The following is a 21,760-nucleotide window of genomic DNA, read 5'->3' as shown; positions in this document are numbered from 1 at the left end:
ACACCTCCACCTCACTCTCTCCCTGCCTCTCCCCTGCCCTGGACATAATCCAAAACACCTCCACCTCGCTCTATCCCTGGCTATCCTCTGCCCTGGCATAATCCCAAACACCTCCACCTCACTCTCTCCCTGCCAGTCCTTGCTCTGTCCCTATCTATCCTCTGCCCTGGACATAATCCCAAACACATCCACCTCACTCTTTCCCTGCCTATCCTCTGCACTGACATTATCCCAAACACCTCCACCTCACTCTATCCCTGCCTATCCTCTGCCCTGGACATAATCCCAAACACCTCCACCTCACTCTCTCCCTGCCTATCCTCTGCCCTGGACATAATCCCAAACACCTCCACCTCACTCTCTCCCTGCCTATCCTCTGCCCTGGACATAATCCCATACACCTCCACCTCACTCTCTCCCTGCCTCTCCCCTGCCCTGGACATAATCCAAAACACCTCCACCTCGCTCTATCCCTGGCTATCCTCTGCCCTGGCATAATCCCAAACACCTCCACCTCACTCTCTCCCTGCCAGTCCTTGCTCTGTCCCTATCTATCCTCTGCCCTGGACATAATCCCAAACACATCCACCTCACTCTCTCCCTGCCTATCCTCTGCACTGACATTATCCCAAACACCTCCACCTCACTCTCTCCCTGCCTATCCTCTGCCCTGGACATAATCCAAAACACCTCCACCTCACTCTCTCCCTGCCTATCCTCTGCCCTGGACATAATCCCATACACCTCCACCTCACTCTCTCCCTGCCTCTCCCCTGCCCTGGACATAATCCAAACACCTCCACCTCGCTCTCTCCCTGCCTCTCCTCTGCCCTGGACATAATCCCATACACCTCCACCTCACTCTCTCCCTGCCTCTCCTCTGCCCTGGACATAATCCCAAACATCTCCCTAAACAAACAGAACACAGAATAAGAAAAAAACAAACAAACACAAACCTCCTCTCCTACTACCCTCACATATACACACACATACACACACACACACACATACACACACACACACATACACACACATACACACATACACACACATACACACAGATACACACATACACACACACACACACATACACACATACACACACATACACACAGATACACACAAAATACTGACAGGACCCAAAAAAAAACACAATGGAGACTGAAAATCAAGACTTAAGGTGCATACCCACACAATGATTTTTTTTAAAAATTATTGTTAATGATATCGTTTATCGTTCAGTTGTTGTAAAAATTGTTCACTTTCTGAGTTAAAACGATAAAGGATTATCGTTCTTACGCATTCACATTTGTAGATTTTAGTTTGTAGTTCAGTCAGACTGACCAACTAAATGATTTTCATTAAGGGAATATGCAAAAATTGTTTGGAGTTCAAAAAAATTGTTCATTACACTTTAAAAAATCTGACAGAAAATCATTCATAAAATCATTGGTAACAAAATCGTTGTGTGTGTGCAGCTAAACAGATAACTTACTAGACAACAACTGACCACAAAACAACTTCCACACACCAATCAGCAATCAAATCCAAATGCACAAAAAACACCAACACCACTAGACACGCTCCTCACTGTCCATCTTCAAACTCCTTCCAAAACCCTCAAAGGTGTGTCTGTTTGGGGCGTTTTTAGATGCTTTCCCAGTTTGAATTTGACAATCAACCAATCAGAGTACTTTGCGCGGAAAATGCATGCATTCTCACGCGAGTTTTACAAACTCACGTCTATTTACCAAAGTATTTTGACTCACACGGACACTTAAAAACAAGGGACATTTGCAAACAAGATTGGACTCGTGCGAGTTTCATGCAATAAACTTGAATACATTCACCATTGAAATACTCGAAAAGACAAAACTTGCAAATTAACGTAATCAGTAGGGGATAACTCGAACACGGAGAGTTTAATCTCACCCAAACTCGTTTCTTTGTAAATTTACCCCTTATTGTCTATTTATATGTTATCACTTAAAAATCATTGAAGGATGATTTTAATAGCTTAATTCACTTAACACAAATACCTTTGCTCAAAATATAAAGGAAATTATATTCCAGTATTATAAGTAGGGATGTGCGCTGACCCCCATGTTTTGGTTTTGGATCTGTATCTCCTTCATGATTTTGGATCTGGATTTGGTTTTGAAAAACCACCCTTGTGTGTTTTGGTTCTGTATTTTTTTCTAAATGATAAAAATGGCTAAAACCACATAATTCGGGCCAGCTTTGTACCTACAGTATTATTAGCCTTAATAATAATAAATTATAGGCATTTCCAGGCATTTTTAACCACCTCACAGCTCATAATATTGCTTTCACTATTATTACTACTAGTAGTAGTCTTCTTGGTTCCTTTCTGGGATGAAGATACACACCCAGCAGCAGCAGCAGGCCTAGCACTGAAGGATCCTTCTCTGGAATACTGTATAAGGGAGAAGTCACCTAGCCTTATCTTAGAGTACTTCCATAGAAGCATTTTTATTTCTATGTTAGCATGTTCACTTGTGCTGCTCATCCCCACATTTGCAGGAGGATGCCCAAGAGGTAGAAGGAGGCTCCTCTATGAGTACAGTATTGGAATGGCAAGGCTCACACATGGCACCTGTCGACAAACTTAGGGCCTGATTCAGAGCCAGACGCTCTGACAAGAGCGCTCGCTCTGAATCAGGGCCGTTTTTGCTGAAATTGGAGCGGCCTCCTGGCTGCTTGCATAGCTGTGGGTGACCACCCACAGCTTATGTGAGCGTCCAAAAAGATGGTCGCAATGGTCAAGACCATCGCGACCATTGGGCTTGCGACGAGACCCTTGTGGTAGGGTCTCATCTGCCGCAAGCCCATAGTGCTATTGGCTCTATCAGAGCCAAAAACACTCCCACTGACATCACTAGTGATGTCAGTGGGCCGGACCCAGACGGTAGATGTTCCCAATGGAATGCCTCCATCTGACCAGCCATGCCCCCGGCACGCTCACCAAAGGGGTCGTGCTGTCACTTACCATCGTCAGCATGCCCCCTTTGGTGTGAGACCTGGAGCGACGGCTTCCCCGTTGCTATCTGGGTCTCCCGCATGCGCACGACGGAGCAGCCTCCGTTGCACTTGGGCAACATCGACCCGCTTGCGAGCGCTCAGCGCTGGTGAGCGGGTCTGGATTATAAATACCAGGTGTCATGCTATGACTGGCTGGAAAGAGCACATGACCCACCAGGATTGGACAGCTTGAATCACATGACCTGAGGCAAGATGGCAGCGCCCATGCCAAACGGAACGGAAACACCACCAGGCCTCAGTGACAACGTGCCTGCACAGAACCTCGTGCAGCCAATGCCCCTCACCAGACACCAGCACCACTGCCAGAGACCTCACACTTAATACCCGGTGACCACCATGCCGAGAAACCCTGGCCATGACTGCTACAACTTAGTGTCACAATATGTGTCTGAATATTATACTGTTCTACCAGTTACAGTATCACAATACGTTTATGAATATTACACTGTGCTACAACTTACAGTGTCACAATATGTGTATGAATATTACACTGTGCTACCACTTACAGTGTCACAATATGTGTATGAATATTACATTGTGCTACCACTTACAGTGTCACAGTACATGTTTGAATATTACAATAAGTTACCACTTAGTGTCACAATACGTTTATGAATATTACACTGTGCTACCACTTACAGTGTCACAGTACATGTTTGAATATTACAATAAGTTACCACTTAGTGTCACAATACGTTTATGAATATTACACTGCAGTACCACTTACAGTGTCACAATATGTGTATGAATATTACACTGCGTTTCCTCTAACAGTGTCACAATATGTTTTATGAATATTATACTGCTGTCTGACCAGCAGCGTCACAGTAAAAAAATATATATAGTACACTGGGGTACAGCACAAAAAATAATTAATTATAATTATTAATATTATTAGCTTATATTTATTTTACACTGGGCACCATTGGATACACAGAGCACCCCTAGACCTACAGAGCACCCCTGAAGGACACAGCTGCACCTTTTTGGATGGACAGAGCACCCGAAGACCAAAAGAGCACTCCTGAAGGACAAAGTGGCCTCTTTATGATGGACAGAGCTCTTCTGGATAACACACACACATCTGCTCAGTACACTCTCTACAGCCAGAGAGAAAATGGTGCCAATGACCTCGGTCCTTTATAGATTGTAAAACCCGCAAGAATCCAACAGTGGGAGGATGACATTTTGCCTCGTTTTGGGATCCGGGTAAGGCAGTAAAACCCGAGCTGGCCCGGATTGTGTACTCAGAGAGTTGGACCTGCTCATCTCTAATTATCAGTTCTTGTAACATTTTGGTTTTCAGCTCACTGTCATTCGTGTGGGCCATATATAAAATGTGATTTCAATGATTAATCTATTTAAACCCCCTTTGTGGTTTATGTTTTATGTTAAAGAACCTTGTGATTTGTTTGCATTATTATCAGTGCATTGGAATACAGTATTGTGCTAAACCAATGGATTATTCTTTAGTCTTAAAAAACTTTTTCTGTTAAAAATCTATTAATTATCTTGTACAGAAAACAGATCTAATAAAAATATGATATAGTTGACAATATAATTTACCACAATCAAATATAGATATTATTTTAGAAGTTGATGATGCAATTATTACAGTTATTTATTACGCTGCAGCTGTAGCTCTGAGTCTATATCAGTCCCAGATAATGTATATAAGCTGCTGGTGACTGTATAATCCCCTGTACTGAGGACCTGCAGAGCTGTCAGTGATTATACAGAATGAGAAGATTTGGTTTATATAATGGATTTGTCTGTCATGTTCTCTGCCTATTATATGTGGCTGATCATACTACATGTTACATGCTATGGACATATAATGCAGGATTCAGCCATTCAGTGTAACCTTATTGTACAAAAGTCTCAATTTGAGTATAAATATTACCAAGATGGAGACATCATTATCGGAGGATTAATATCTGCTCATTCGAGAACTAAAGAGATGACTTTATTGAGGGGCAAACATAAATTATACAGTGTGTGTACATTGTAAGTATATGTGGCACTTACACTATGGGAATAGTTTTCTTGTCTATGAAAAAGTGGTTAAAATATAGTAAGAAAATTGAGATTCATGTTTTCTCCTGACAGGCCCCTTACTACATACATGTACTGAGAGATACACCAGCACGTGTGCAGCTACTTACCAGATATTTCTACAGGTGATAGTGTCATACATTGCTGTATATATCACACACGCTGTGTCACACACACTGTATAATGATCAGTGACAGGTATATATGATGAGACATTAGCAGGGAACATCGGTGCAGCCTGATAGATCTGGAGTGAGTATTACACTATAATGACTGTGGTCTGTACATGAGAGGGATATGGTGTAATAACTAGGGGTGAGCGGGTTCGGATTTCTGAAATCCGAACCCCCCCCGAGCCCCCCCGATCCGAGTCCGATCCGAATCAGGCTCGACTTTTCCCGCCTGACTCGGATCTGAAATCGAGGCAAAACGTCATCATCCCGCCTTCCGAGTCTCGCTGGTTTTGGATCCTATATAAGGTACCCGCGTTGGCGCCATTTTCTCACTCGGCTGTGGACAGTGAAGAGGGAGGGTGGGAGTTAGGGCTGTGTAGTGTAGTGTAGTGTAGTGCTGCTGTTGTCCACTACTTCAAAGTCCATAGGGGCTGGCTGTGTTGTGCTGTGCTGCTGTTGTTAATAGGGGCTGTGTCCACTACTTCAAAGTCCATAGGGGCTGGCTGGACTGTGTTGTGCAGTCAGTTCTCCATAGGGGCTGTGTCCACTCCAAAGTCCTGTGCAGTGTCCCAGTCCTAAAGGGGTGCTGTAGTGTTGTCCAGGGGGTGCTCTGTCCATCAGGGGTGCTCCCCCCAAGTGCTAAAAAAATAATATATTTTCTGTGTTTGTGAATTGTGTGCGCAGTAGCCGCACGTGCATCAACAAAGTAGTGCCAAGCGTGCGCCTGTGTCATAAGTAAAGGGCCGGCTGGCTTGACCGTTAAGGGTGCTGTAACCCCCGAAAGTACACTCCAGTCCAAGCCCAAAAAAAATTATTTTCTGTGTTTGTGAATTGTGTGCGCAGTAGCCGCACGTGCATCAACAAAGTAGTGCCAAGCGTGCGCCTGTGTCATAAGTAAAGGGCCGGCTGGCTTGACCGTTAAGGGTGCTGTAACCCCCGAAAGTACACTCCAGTCCAAACCAAAAAAAAAATTATTTTCTGTGTTTGTGAATTGTGTGCGCAGTAGCCGCACGTGCATCAACAAAGTAGTGCCAAGCGTGCGCCTGTGTCATAAGTAAAGGGCCGGCTGGCTTGACCGTTAAGGGTGCTGTAACCCCCGAAAGTAGACTCCAGTCCAAACCAAAAAAAAAATTATTTTCTGTGTTTGTGAATTGTGTGCGCAGAAGCCGCACGTGCATCAACAAAGTAGTGCCAAGCGTGCGCCTGTGTCATAAGTAAAGGGCCGGCTGGCTTGACCGTTAAAGGGTGCTGTAACCCCCGAATGTACACTCCAGTCCAAACCAAAAAAAAAATTATTTTCTGTGTTTGTGAATTGTGTGCGCAGTAGCCGCACGTGCATCAACAAAGTAGTGCCAAGCGTGCGCCTGTGTCATAAGTAAAGGGCCGGCTGGCTTGACCGTTAAAGGGTGCTGTAACCCCCAAAGTACACTCCAGTCCAAACCAAAAAAAAAATTATTTTCTGTGTTTGTGAATTGTGTGCGCAGTAGCTGCACGTGCATCAACAAAGTAGTGCCAAGCGTGCGCCTGTGTCATAAGTAAAGGGCCGGCTGGCTTGACCGTTAAGGGTGCTGTAACCCCCGAAAGTACACTCCAGTCCAAACCAAAAAAAAAATTATTTTCTGTGTTTGTGAATTGTGTGCGCAGAAGCCGCACGTGCATCAACAAAGTAGTGCCAAGCGTGCGCCTGTGTCATAAGTAAAGGGCCGGCTGGCTTGACCATTAAAGGGTGCTGTAACCCCCGAATGTACACTCCAGTCCAAACCAAAAAAAAAATTATTTTCTGTGTTTGTGAATTGTGTGCGCAGTAGCCGCACGTGCATCAACAAAGTAGTGCCAAGCGTGCGCCTGTGTCATAAGTAAAGGGCCGGCTGGCTTGACCGTTAAAGGGTGCTGTAACCCCCAAAGTACACTCCAGTCCAAACCAAAAAAAAAATTATTTTCTGTGTTTGTGAATTGTGTGCGCAGTAGCTGCACGTGCATCAACAAAGTAGTGCCAAGCGTGCGCCTGTGTCATAAGTAAAGGGCCGGCTGGCTTGACCATTAAAGGGTGCTGTAACCCCCGAATGTACACTCCAGTCCAAACCAAAAAAAAAATTATTTTCTGTGTTTGTGAATTGTGTGCGCAGTAGCCGCACGTGCATCAACAAAGTAGTGCCAAGCGTGCGCCTGTGTAATAAGTAAAGGGCCGGCTGGCTTGACCGTTAAAGGGTGCTGTAACCCCCAAAGTACACTCCATTCCAAACCAAAAAAATATATATTTTCTGTGTTTGTGAATTGTGTGCGCAGTAGCCGCACGTGCATCAACAAAGTAGTGCCAAGCGTGCGCCTGTGTCATAAGTAAAGGGCCGGCTGGCTAGACCGTTAAAGGGTGCTGTAACCCCCGAAAGTACACTCCAGTCCAAACCAAAAAAAAAAATATTTTCTGTGTTTGTGAATTGTGTGCGCAGTAGCCGCACGTGCATCAACAAAGTAGTGCCAAGCGTGCGCCTGTGTCATAAGTAAAGGGCCGGCTGGCTAGACCGTTAAAGGGTGCTGTAACCCCCGAAAGTACACTCCAGTCCAAACCAAAAAAAAAATTATTTTCTGTGTTTGTGAATTGTGTGCGCAGTAGCCGCACGTGCATCAACAAAGTAGTGCCAAGCGTGCGCCTGTGTCATAAGTAAAGGGCCGGCTGGCTTGACTGTTAAAGGGTTCTGTAACCCCCAAAGTACACTCCAAACCAAAAAAATATATATTTTCTGTGTTTGTGACTTGTGTGCACTGCGGCTGCACGTGCATCAACAAAGGAGCAGCGCCAAGCATGCGCCTGTGTCCCATAAGTAAAGAGCCGGCTGGCTCATTTCTTAAAGGGTGGTGTAACCCACAAAGTGCACTACTCTCCAGCAAAAATAAAAAAATATTTTCTGTGTTTGTGTGCGCTTTAGCCGCACGTATATATATCAATATAACATAAATGGAGGACCAAACTTTCTCCGATAAAAATAAAATAGGGAAAGATCAAGAACCACTTCCTCCTAGTGCTGTTGCTGCTACTGGGAGTTGTTCATCATCCCAGAGAGGAAGAAGGAACATCACTACTTTTACTAAACAATTGACCCTCCAACAGTCCCTAGCGATGAGGATGAAGTACGACAGCAGTCATCCTGAAGCAAAACGTATAACTGAGGCCTTGACTGCTATGTTGGTGTTAGACGTGCATCCGGTATCCGACATTAGTGCAGTGGGATTTAGACAATTGATGGAGGTAGTGTGTCCTCGGTTCCAAATCCCGTCTAGATTCCACCTGCATCCTCAAAGCAGCAGCGACAAGCGTGCGTCTGTCTGTTAAAGGGTGGTGACACCCTCAAAGTGTGCTACACAAACAATTAAAATATTGTTCTTTTTTTTTCTGTCTTTGTGAAATGTGTGGGCTGTAGCCGCACCTGCATCCTTAAAGCAGCAGCGACAAGCGTGCGTCTGTCTGTTAAAGGGTGGTGACACCCTCAAAGTGTGCTACACAAACAATTAAAATATTGTTCTTATTTTTTCGGTCTTTGTGAAATGTGTGGGCTGTAGCCGCACCTGCATCCTTAAAGCAGCAGCGACAAGCGTGCATCTGTCTGTTAAAGGGTGGTGTAACTCTCAAAGTGCTCCAAAAAATAAAAAACTATTTTTTTAATGTGTTTGTGAATTGTGTGCGATGTAGCCGCACTTGCATCCTCAAAGCAGCAGTGACAAGCGTTCGTCTGTCTGTTAAAGGGTGGTGACACCCTCAAAGTGTGCTACACAAACAATAAAAATATTCTTCTTTTTTCTGTCTTTGTGAATTGTGTGGGCTGTAGCCGCACCTGCATCCTTAAAGCAGCAGCGACAAGCGTGCATCTGTCTGTTAAAGGGTGGTGACACCCTCAAAGTGTGCTACACAAACAATTAAAATATTGTTCTTTTTTTTTCGGTCTTTGTGAAATGTGTGGGCTGTAGCCGCACCTGCATCCTTAAAGCAGCAGCGACAAGCGTGCGTCTGTCTGTTAAAGGGTGGTGACACCCTCAAAGTGTGCTACACAAACAATAAAAATATTCTTCTTCTTTTTTCTGTCTTTGTGAATTGTGTGGGCTGTAGCCGCACTTGCATCCTCAAAGCAGCAGCGACAAGCGTGCGTCTGTCTGTTAAAGGGTGGTGTAACCCTCAAAGTGTGCTCCACAAACAATAAAAATATTCTTTTTTTTTTTCTGTCTTTGTGAATTGTGTGGGCTGTAGCCGCACTTGAATCCTCATAGCAGCAGCGACAAGCTTGCGTCTGTCTGTTAAAGGATTACATCGGTGACAGCATCCAAGTAGGCATGTCAGACAGTCCGTACCTGTACTGGCAGGAAAAAGAAGCAATTTGGAGGTCCCTGTACAAACTGGCTCTATTTTACCTGAGTTGCCCCCCCTCCAGTGTGTACTCCGAAAGAGTGTTTAGTGCAGCCGGGAACCTTGTCAGCGAAAGGCGTAGGAGGTTGCTTCCACAAAATGTGGAGAAGATGATGTTCATAAAATGAATTATCAACTCTTCCAGGGAGACCAGCCTCCAGAACGTACAGAGGGACCTGTGGTTCCAGCAGGGACGAATTAATACTCTGTGAGGATGAGGATGTACACACTGAAGAGGGTGAGGAATCGGTGGATGAGGAGGATGAGGATGACATCTTGCCTCCGTAGAGCCAGTTTGTGCAGGGACACATTAATTGCCAGCTTGTTTTGTGGGGGCCCAAACGAACCAATCATTTCAGCCACAGTTGTGTGGCAGACCCTGGTGCTGAAATGATTGGTTTGTTAAAGTGTGCATGTCCTGTTTATACAACATAAGGGTGGGTGGGAGGGCCCATGGACAATTCCATCTTGCACCTCTTTTTTTTCTTTGCATTATGTACAGTTTGGGGCCTAGTTTTTCAATGCCATCCTGTCTGCCACTGCAGTTTCATGCCTAGATGGGTCACGTGTTTGTGCCGCCCACTCGTGTTGCTTAGCATAGTCATCCAGCTACCTCGGTGCAACCTTTTGGACATAAAAACACTATTGTGAGGTGTGAGGTATTCAGAATAGACTGGAAATGAGTGGAAATTAAGGTTATTGAGGTTAATAATAGCATAGGAGCAGAAAAACCTACAAATTCTGTGATTTTAGCTGTTTTTATGCTTTTTTTCAAAAAAATACAGATCCAAAACACAAAACCCAGAACCCAAAACACGGAAGGGTGGTTTTGGCAAAACCAATCCAGATCCAAAACACGAAGAAAGATCAAGATCCAAAACCAAAACACAAAACACGAAAAGTGGCCGGTGCACACCCCTAGTAATAACAGGTGATAGTGTCACAAATTGCTGTATATATCACACACGCTGTGTAACACACATTGTATAATGATCAGTGACATGTATATATGATGAGACATTAGCAGGGAACATCGGTGCAGCCTGATAGATCTGGAGTGAGTATTATACTATAATGACTGTGGTCTGTACATGAGAGGGTTATGGTGTAATAACAGGTGATAGTGTCACACATTGCTGTATATATCACACATGCTGCGTAACACACATTGTATAATGATCAGTGACATGTATATATGATGAGACATTAGCAGGGAACATCGGTGCAGCCTGATAGATCTGGAGTGAGTATTACACTATAATGACTGTGGTCTGTACATGAGAGGGTTATGGTGTAATAACAGGTGATAGTGTCACACATTGCTGTATATATCACACACGCTGTGTAACACACACTGTATAATGATCAGTGACAGGTATATATGATGAGACATTAGCAGGGAACATCGGTGCAGCCTGATAGATCAGGAGTGAGTATTACACTTTAATGACTGTGGCCCTCATTCAGAGCCGCACGTTAACAACAGTACGCTCGTTGCGTTCCGATGTTGACTAACCACGCATGCGTCGGTGTTACACCGCGCATGTGCGTACGGCAGATTGCGAGCTTTTTTTCTCTCGTTCCTAAAATAGCGTACAGGAAGTGACATGTCAAATGTGATTGACAGAACAGGGCGTTTTTGGGTGTTGACGGGGGTGGAGATGACAAAACGCAGGTGTGGCGAAGCGTTTTTGGGGCGTACATACATTAGCAGATGCGAACGTCAAATGTGTTCGGACCGTCTCATACGTCACTGAAACATCCGCTTTCCCTTCAAAATGCTCGCACAGCTTAGGGTCAGGATTACTCGACCACATTGGCGATGGCCTTCTCCTCCGTCCCGGGACTCCACGATGGTGCAGCGATTAATCGCGGCTGGTCAGTAAAGTAATTAGTGTTGGATTCAAATCCGGCTTGGTATGTGTTTGGAAAGCAGTTTATTGGGATAGCACAAAAGCGTACGCAGGTGGAAATCAGAGCTGCTAATGTCATGATTACATAATCAATTAGCGTACATTTTTGGGCTTTTATTTTGGCCACAATTTGGTGGTTATGGCCTATTGTAAAAATAATGTCATCATCTTTTAATTAGCTCCCCTTTTTTTTGGTTTACTGTGGAATTTGCATCGCTATGTGTTTTTTTAAACGTTCCTTAAAGAGGCCTTTTTTTTAACAAAAGAGGGTCATTTTTTGCGTTTAAGGCCAGGATTAAATGTAACCCAATTGTACAATAATGTCACAATACAATGTCAGTTTTTTTTAAAAAATTTATTGTTTACACACAAACAAATTGGCCTAATATTGTATTGCCTTTTTTTGTGGCCAAGATATTTGATCAAAAAAAAAACAAAACATAACTACTAACATAATCGTAAATACAAAATTTAAAAACATTTCACAAGAAAGGAGAGGGAAGTTTTGACCAGAAAGGAATATGAGCCAAGCACAGAAGGAAAGTGGGAAAAGTCGCCATTGCTGTCACCGTTTTCTCGCCCGTTTGGCTGGGTGAGGGTGGGCGCCAGACCGGGTCCGGGATGCCATCGGGCTGGCCTGTCCAGAGGCAGATGTTGTGGCCTCTGGACTAGGCACAGGGCTAGGCACATTTGGAGGATTGCCTGATGTTGTGCCAGAGGTAGAGGATCTGGATGTTCCGGCAGGAAGGGAGGTCGGCTCCACCATGTGCTGGCGAACGAGCTGCTCCAGGGCATCGGCGATGCGGATGTTGGCCCTGGTATTTTCCGCCAGGGCCTGAGCAATGGTCACGTTGGCCGCAGCATTTTGCTCCAGGGCCTCAGCCACCCGTATCAGACTGGCGTCCATCCTCTGCAGAATCTCCGTATGGCAATCCGATTTAAAATTGAGTTCTGTGAGGAGGCCCACTGCCTGCGAGGGGGCACGCCCTGGACTGGCTTCTGCAGGGTCCTCAGCCGGATGTACTGGTTCCTCCCCTGCAGAGTCAGCAGAAATTCTGCGGCCAAGGCTCCCCTCTGGAGCAGACTCATCCGCCTCTGTCTCTGTTAGGAAATTGGAGAAAAGACTCACATTAGAATCTACATATTGGCACAATAGCATTTCTGAGTTGGTGACATCACAAGACTTACCTTGGCCAACATGAGGAGCCGCAAAGTCTGGCATGTCCGTATCCATGTTGGACACGCCAAACACCTCCACAGCCTGCACACACCCCTGTGCCATCTCTTCTAAGTCTGTCAACTCCAATGACACAGGGGTGGGACCCCCACCTGTCCCCCTTGCATGCCTAGCCCTGTTGGCAAGTTTTTGTTTTAGACGATATTTGAAGTCTGCCCATCTGTGGAATGAATTTGGAACCATTATCCTTTTTTTTACAATGGGGTTTGTTTATAGGATGGGAAAGTGTTTACTTACCGCCGTTTGACATCCCGGGCTAGACGGACATAATCACCCACCCTATTGACAGCAACGGCGACCTCCTCCCACATTCTCCACTTCTGGCTTTGGCTCATATTCCTGGCTGCCTGGGGCAGGATGTCCACGCACTTCTGGATCAAAACCTCCATCTCCTTGCTTGTGAAATGTGGCTGCCTTTTTTTTTTTGCAGCTTTGGCGGGTTGACTGGGGCCAGCAGTCTCTTCCATGTCATCCTCCTCACCTATTTGGGTAAATATGCAGATTTTGCCACTTCACAACTTGCACAATATTATGTTTTAAAATACTCATTGACACAAAATGCATGAAGGCCTTACCGCCGCAATTTTGACCATTGTTTCCCTGGTTTGAAGCCATGTCTCTGCTTCCAGCATGAAATCATCCAGAAATTCTATGTGATTTCGTGACGTATTTATACATGCGTCGTTAGTTTGCGGCCGCATCATTGATTGTGCGTCCCTATGATTCATCCTTAATTTGTGCGGGAAAATAAACACTATTTATGGCTTGGTGTGTGTGGATTCGAGGTGGGGTTGTTGGAGTGTTGTTGGTTAAGTGGTTTGGATTTGGTTGGTTGGTTGCGTTTGGAGGATTTTGGAGAGTTGTTTTTTTGTTTGTTTTTGCTACATTTATTTGGTTTTTCCGTTCGCATTTTTTTCCTTTTTTCAACATCCTTTCCTGATTTGGTAAGTTTTGTGCATTCAAATTTGTGGCCAATTGGTGTATTCTTCTGTTTTGTGGTTAGTTAATTTGTTTAACACTCATTTCATCTTTTTTAGTTTTTTTTGGTTTTCGGACCCAAAGAAGTTTTTTGAGGACATCTTATATATTCGAGTTGGGTAAGTCCATTTTTTGTCTTGCATTTGCGAATGAATTACGGCATTTTTGACTGTTGGTGTAGCGCCTTGCATTTGCGAATGAATTACTGCATTTTTGACTGTTGGTGTAGTGACTTGCATTTGCGAATAATTTACCGCATTTTTGACTGTTGGTGTAGTGACTTGCATTTGCGAATAATTTACCGCATTTTTGACTGTTGGTGTAGTGACTTGCATTTGCGAATAATTTACCGCATTTTTGACGGCTTATTCATCATATAATCCAGTTTTGCTTTTCCCTTTTCCATTTTTTGGGTCCATTTGAACCCTATTTGACGTACGGTGTGCAATGTAGTTTTCATCGATGTCCAAATGTGTTTTTCCGTTATTTTCTGTGTTGGCTTGCAACAATTTTTAACCAAAAAAAAAACCCTTTAAATTTTTGACGTCTCATTGTTGCCTTTTTTACAGTTTATACGTATCATGACAATACCCCGGCATGTAAGCAGCTATGGATGGTATCAGAAAGCTAAGTTGTTTTTTCTTACTTTTGGGGTGGGTCAAAAGCCTTACATTGTAAACTTTGAATTTCAGGTAGATCTGGGGCGAATTGTTCTGGCCCTGCTCCCGGAAGACGACCAACCTCAAACTCGTCCCAGGCGTAGGCATCGTAGGCATGCAAGGCCCCAGATATTTCGAACACGTGTCACCCTTTTTGGAATGCCCGATGATGAGGTTTTAAGACGCTACCGTCTACCTCCCAAAATCATCATAGACACTCTCTCATTAATAGAAAGTGATCTTGAGCGGCAAATTGACAGTCCAACAGCAATACCACCACTGACGCAATTTATGGCGGTGTTACATTTCTGTGCCTCAGGATCGTTTCAAACAACGGTCGGAATAGTGGCGGGCATCTCCCAATCCTCCTTTTCCCGGATCCTGAGGGCAGTGATGGAGGCACTTTTCAAGCACCTCCATCATTTTATTAAAATGCCTTTGGATATGGGTGCCCTTAGTGTGGCCAAGGCCAATTTTTACCAAATAGCTGGCTTCCCACACATCATAGGGGTTGTGGATGGTACTCACATACCACTTCAGCCTCCAGCACGGCTGGAGGCCATATTTAGAAACAGGAAACACTATCACTCCCTGAATGTAATGGTGGTATGTGATGCCTCCCTCCAGATCCTGTCCCTGAATGCTAAATTACCCGGAAGTGCTCATGACTCCTTCGTCATCCGGCAATCAGGGATATGGCAGAAATTAACCAACCTACAAGCTGGTGATGCGTGGCTTCTGGGTAAGTGGAGACCTTTAGTACATAACAATGTTAAGCTTGATACACAGTGTTCCTGATGTGGTCTATTTTTGTTCACAGGAGACAGTGGATACCCTTGCATGTCCTGGCTGCTCACTCCTTATTTGGCTCCCACACCAGGGCCACAAAGTGCGTATAATTCCGCACTTACAGCCACCAGGCAAGTGGTGGAGCGCTGTATCGGCCTTTTAAAAGGCCGATTCAGATGCCTCCACCGCTCTGGTGGCGAGCTCATGTATGTGCCGGATATGGTGTCTAAAATTGTGGTCCTGTGTGGGATATTTCACAACATTGCCATAAGGAGTGGTGTCCCAATGCAGCCAGAGGATGCCTTACCTGAGGATGGCCCCCCCGAGGTTGGTCGAAGGTCAGTATGTGGGGGGGCCATACGCGATGATGTGGTGGCCAGATTTTTTAGGTAAGTTTGTTCAAAACTCCAGTGTTTATACCTAATGTGTTTGTTTTTTTTGGCAAACATCTAATTTATTTTTAATTTTCTCACCATCTTCTGTTTGTTCACATAATCTTTGGCACTCCAACGCTCACTACTTCCTGCTACCCTTACCAAACCTGGATCTGGTCCTTTTGGGCATATATTCTGGAACCCATATCGCAACGCCATGTTTGTGGAATCATGTTGGCATGGTCCTTCGTCAACCAGTTCTTGATTTTGTCTTTTTATTTATTTTTTTCTTGGTATGTGTTGTCTTTGAATTTATCAGTGTGTATTTTTTTTGGGAGTGACCACTTTGTTTTCTCTGTTATGTGGTGAATAAATGTTTGAAGAGTGAAATGGTCTTCCTTTTTTGGGACGTTAACAGCAAGTGTAACCCGGTTAACACAAGTTACATTTGACTAAGGGGTAAACCAGTACTGACGCCAGATGAGCAAAACTGAAATATGTTTTCAGCTTTCCAATCCACACCAAAAGGAAGCCTGGCCCAACCTTGGGATTTGTAAGATTGGCCTAAGCAGCTTGCGCACCAAGTAGGAACCTGGAAAATGTAGAAATCTGAAATTGACACTACACCCAAAAAGGGAAATTACATTGTTACTGTTATGTGTTTCTGGTGTCTGTTTGACATACAAAGACAAAACACAATCTAACTTTTAAAAAAGGGAAATCCTTGCAGGAACTTATGTCAGGCTAAACTATCTTGGTTTTGGTTTTTAAAAATGAGCCACAACGTATATTTGTCTTTAAAATTTTATTGGGAAAATACAACCAAAAAAAAAAAACTAATGCCGAAGGAGGCCAGACAGCCGGTCGAGGGCCACCAGAAGGCCGATTACATGGTGGCGCATCTGCCCCACAACATCCGCCACCTCTTGCCGACGCCTCTGTTCCTCTGTGGGTGAGAAAAGTGTGTGGGTTAATACAACAATAGGGACTCCACAGAAAAACATTAATTAAAAAACTAATCACTCCTAAACCCAAAAACATAAATAAAAAGGGTGGGCTGGCAAAAATACAAGGCCTAGGTACAAATTCCCACAGGTATGATATGTGTATGCTTAAATCACCAGGAAGAGGTAAAGGCAAACCTTCACAATCCACAAAAGTCAAGCCACAAAAACACGAAGAAAGGCACGACACATGATTACATACAAACAGTTTGTGCTTTAAAAAAAAATAATAAAAAACATACCGGGAAACAAATCGGGAGCTCCGGCAAAACCTCCATGATCCTCCTCGGAGGATCCGTCATTCCCCAAAGAATGGGGCGGAGTTATGCAGGACTCCGGGGAGGGGGTAATTGGAAGAGGGGTGGGTGGAGGAGAGGGGGAAGTGGGACAGAGGGGAAGGAGTCCCGACATTTCCGGGAGAGGGTCTGGGAAGGATGGGGAGGAGTGGGGAATAGGCGAAAGATTTGGGGTGGAGTGTTGGCTGGGGGTTGGGGAGAGTGGGCGGGAACGCCGACGTTGACGGCGGAGTCTTGGCTGTCCCCCTAAAATATGTCAAATAAATTGCGTTTAGTTTATGGACAAATCCGGCCAAACAAACCAAAAAAAAAAAAAAAAACCAAAAAAAAAAGCAGTAGAATTAAAAATTCATAAAAAGAGGGAAAACATGCAGACGCAGATATGAGTACAAATAATAAATAGAACAGACAGGAAAACATGCACATGCAGATATGAGTACAAATAATAAATAGAACAGACAGGAAAACATGCACACGCAGATATGAGTACAAATAATAAATAGAACAGACAGGAAAACATGCACACGCAGATATGAGTACAAATAATAAATAGAACAGACAGGAAAACATGCAGACGCAGATATGAGTACAAATAATAAATAGAACAGACAGGAAAACATGCACACGCAGATATGAGTACAAATAATAAATAGAACAGACAGGAAAACATGCAGACGCAGATATGAGTACAAATAATAAATAGAACAGACAGGAAAACATGCACACGCAGATATGAGTACAAATAATAAATAGAACAGACAGGAAAACATGCACACGCAGTTTGCCCCACAAACACAAACATTAAAACCACAATACATAACACTTACTTGCCAGGATCTGCATGCGAAAGCATGCCAGCAAGCGGGGCGTTCGCCGTTGCAGGTCGGACCACCTGCGCTCCAGCTGCCCGATGTTGCGGCGTGATCCAAAGGACCGCAGGCGGGACCGTACCTCCGCATACGCGGAGCGCTTCTGCCGGTTGGTCATGGGTTGAGGTTGGCTGGTGATCCGGCGATCCATGACCTCCGTAAGCACCAGCAGCTCACGCCTGGTGAATGCGGAGGATCTCATGATGGCAATGGTGTTTTTCTTAAAAATCATTTTTGATAAAGTGTGTAAAACTTTACTGATTGGCTAATGCATTTTGGAAATTAACAGGAGCAATTTTATTGGTTAGTGTATGAGTCATGTGTTCGACAGGGCCAGAAATCTCTGGAGAGTTAGGATAGGCTTGATGCAGTGACATGCGTAAGCAAATTTAAATAAAGAAATGAACCCAGGGAAATATGCGGGGATACACAGCAATAGTACAATTGTTTAATTGTGGTTCACATGTTTTTTGAACAATAAAAGCGAATGTTTCATCCGTACGTATTCTGCGGGTAAACACAAACACGGACAAGAGTAAAGTTTCTTGCATTGTGTTGAAAAAAAACAAACAATTAAGCTAATTGATACATTGATTGGCATGATACGATTGATGGAGGTAGGCAGAATAAAGGAGCAGGTAATCGACATCTGACAAGGCCACTTCCTGTTTATACTTGTGCGTGCGTTCCTTTCAAGCCATTTCGGAGATGTACGCTCGCTATTTCGTACGCTCGTTAGTTAGAGGAGGGGTCGTCAGAGTTTAGGGAGGAATTTTAGATGCGAACGAAAATACGAGCGAGCCATTGAATTTAAATATTTTTGTACGTACGCCTAACGTACGTGCGCCCGCTTGCGTGCGGCTCTGAATGAGGGCCTGTGGTCTGTACATGAGAGGGTTATGGTGTAATAACAGGTGATAGTGAGACACATTGCTGTATATATCACACACGCTGTGTAACACACACTGTATAATGATCAGTGACAGGTATATATGATGAGACATTAGCAGGGAAATTCGGGGCAGCCTGATAGATCTGGAGTGAGTATTACATTATAATGACTGTGGTCTGTACATGAGAGGGTTATGGTGTAATAACAGGTGATAGTGAGACACATTGCTGTATATATCACACACGCTGTGTAACACACACTGTATAATGATCAGTGACAGGTATATATGATGAGACATTAGCAGGGAAATTCGGGGCAGCCTGATAGATCTGGAGTGAATATTACACTATAATGACTGTGGTCTGTAGATGAGAGGGTTATGGTGTAACAACAGGTGATAGTGTCACACATTGCTGTATATATCACACACGCTATGTAACACACACTGTATAATGATCAGTGACAGGTATATATGATGAGACATTAGCAGGGAACATCGGTGCAGCCTGATAGATCTGGAGTGAGTATTACACTATAATGACTGTGGTCTGTACATGAGAGGGTTATGGTGTAATAACAGGTGATAGTGTCACACATTGCTGTATATATCACACACGCTATGTAACACACACTGTATAATGATCAGTGACAGGTATATATGATGAGACATTAGCAGGGAACATCGGTGCAGCCTGATAGATCTGGAGTGAGTATTACACTATAATGACTGCGGTCTGTACATGAGAGGGTTATGGTGTAATAACAGGTGATAGTGTCACACATTACTGTATATATCACACACACTGTGTAACACACACTGTATAATGATCAGTGACTATATATGATGAGACATTAGCAGGGAATATTGGTGCATTCACAGCTATCAGATATTTTCTTTCCTGGAAGTTGCAAGAGGCTCCTGATTTTTCAGGTAGGCCTGAAAGATTAGGCAGATCTCCCTCTTTCTAGTGAACCGGGCAGGATGTGGAGATTTACTGGGAAATTTTTGGGTGTGTAAGGAGGGGGTGAAGCTAAATAACGGGAATCACATTATATAGCCATTGCTACTCTTCACAGACACACAAATTGTGTTTTCCTGATAAAGGGGGTGGGGCCTAATGATTTTGGCAGTCTGGCCCCACCCTCCAAAGCAGACACCAGCATCTCCTTTTCTAGCTGCTCCCGGAGAGCACTGTATGATGTTCACCAGCATCTATCCTTTATACTATATTTTATATGGTCATTTCATGGGAGAGCCATTAAAAAGTTATCCATCGATGGTCCCCATTAGTGGTGTCATGGTTTGCAGTATTGGTGACCATCGCTACATGCAGGGTAATCAGGGAAGGGGAGCGTCAGCTAAGAGGCTCATCTAGGAGGCAGTGCTAAGTGCCAGTGATGTGTGGTCAGGTGAGGCAGTGCTAAGTGCCAGTGATGTGTGGTCAGGTGAGGCAGTGCTAAGTGCCAGTGATGTGCGGTCAGGTGAGGAAATGCTAAGTGCCAGTGATGTGCGGTTAGGTGAGGAAGTGCTAAGTGCCAGTGATGTGCGGTTAGGTGAGGAAGTGCTAAGTGCCAGTGATGTGCGGTTAGGTGAGGCAGTGCTAAGTGCCAGTGATGTGTGGTCAGGTGAGGCAGTGCTAGTGATGTGTGGTCAGGTGAGGCAGTGCTAAGTGCCAGTGATGTGTGGTCAGGTGAGGCAGTGCTAAGTGCCAGTGATGTGCGGTCAGGTGAGGAAGTGCTAAGTGCCAGTGATGTGCGGTCAGGTGAGGCAGGTGAGGAAGTGCTAAGTGCCAGTAATGTGTGGTCAGGTGAGGCAGTGCTAAGTGCCAGTGATGTGTGGGCAGGTGAGGCAGTGCTAAGTGGCAGTGATGTGCGGTCAGGTGAGGAAGTGCTAAGTGCCAGTGATGTGCGGTTAGGTGAGGCAGTGCTAAGTGCCAGTGATGTGTGGTCAGGTGAGGCAGTGCTAAGTGCCAGTGATGTGCGGTCTGGTGAGGCAGTGCTAAGTGCCAGTGATGTGTGGTCAGGTGAGGCAGTGCTAAGTGCCAGTGATGTGCGGTCAGGTGAGGAAATGCTAAGTGCCAGTGATGTGCGGTTAGGTGAGGAAGTGCTAAGTGCCAGTGATGTGCGGTTAGGTGAGGAATTGCTAAGTGCCAGTGATGTGCGGTTAGGTGAGGCAGTGCTAAGTGCCAGTGATGTGTGGTCAGGTGAGGCAGTGCTAAGTGCTAGTGATGTGTGGTCAGGTGAGGCAGTGCTAAGTGCCAGTGATGTGTGGTCAGGTGAGGCAGTGCTAAGTGCCAGTGATGTGCGGTCAGGTGAGGAAGTGCTAAGTGCCAGTGATGTGCGGTCAGGTGAGGCAGGTGAGGAAGTGCTAAGTGCCAGTAATGTGTGGTCAGGTGAGGCAGTGCTAAGTGCCAGTGATGTGTGGGCAGGTGAGGCAGTGCTAAGTGGCAGTGATGTGCGGTCAGGTGAGGAAGTGCTAAGTGCCAGTGATGTGCGGTTAGGTGAGGCAGTGCTAAGTGCCAGTGATGTGTGGTCAGGTGAGGCAGTGCTAAGTGCCAGTGATGTGCGGTCTGGTGAGGCAGTGCTAAGTGCCAGTGATGTGCGGTCAGGTGAGGAAGTGCTAAGTGCCAGTGATGTGTGGGCAGGTGAGGCAGTGCTAAGTGCCAGTGATGTGCGGTCAGGTGAGGAAGTGCTAAGTGCCAGTGATGTGCGGTTAGGTGAGGCAGTGCTAAGTGCCAGTGATGTGTGGTCATGTGAGGCAGTGCTAAGTGCCAGTGATGTGTGGTCAGGTGAGGCAGTGCTGAGTGCCAGTGATGTGCGGTCAGGTGAGGAAGTGCTAAGTGCCAGTGATGTGCGGTCAGGTGAGGCAGGTGAGGAAGTGCTAAGTGCCAGTAATGTGTGGTCAGGTGAGGCAGTGCTAAGTGCCAGTGATGTGTGGGCTGGTGAGGCAGTGCTAAGTGCTAGTGATGTGCGGTCAGGTGAGGAAGTGCTAAGTGCCAGTGATGTGCGGTTAGGTGAGGCAGTGCTAAGTGCCAGTGATGTGTGGTCAGGTGAGGCAGTGCTAAG

This window comes from Taudactylus pleione, unplaced genomic scaffold (genome assembly GCF_031769625.1).
Source record: "Taudactylus pleione unplaced genomic scaffold, aTauple2 ptg001253l, whole genome shotgun sequence".
Taxonomy (NCBI): Eukaryota; Metazoa; Chordata; class Amphibia; order Anura; family Myobatrachidae; genus Taudactylus; species Taudactylus pleione.
This window is presented reverse-complemented; position numbering follows the sequence as displayed.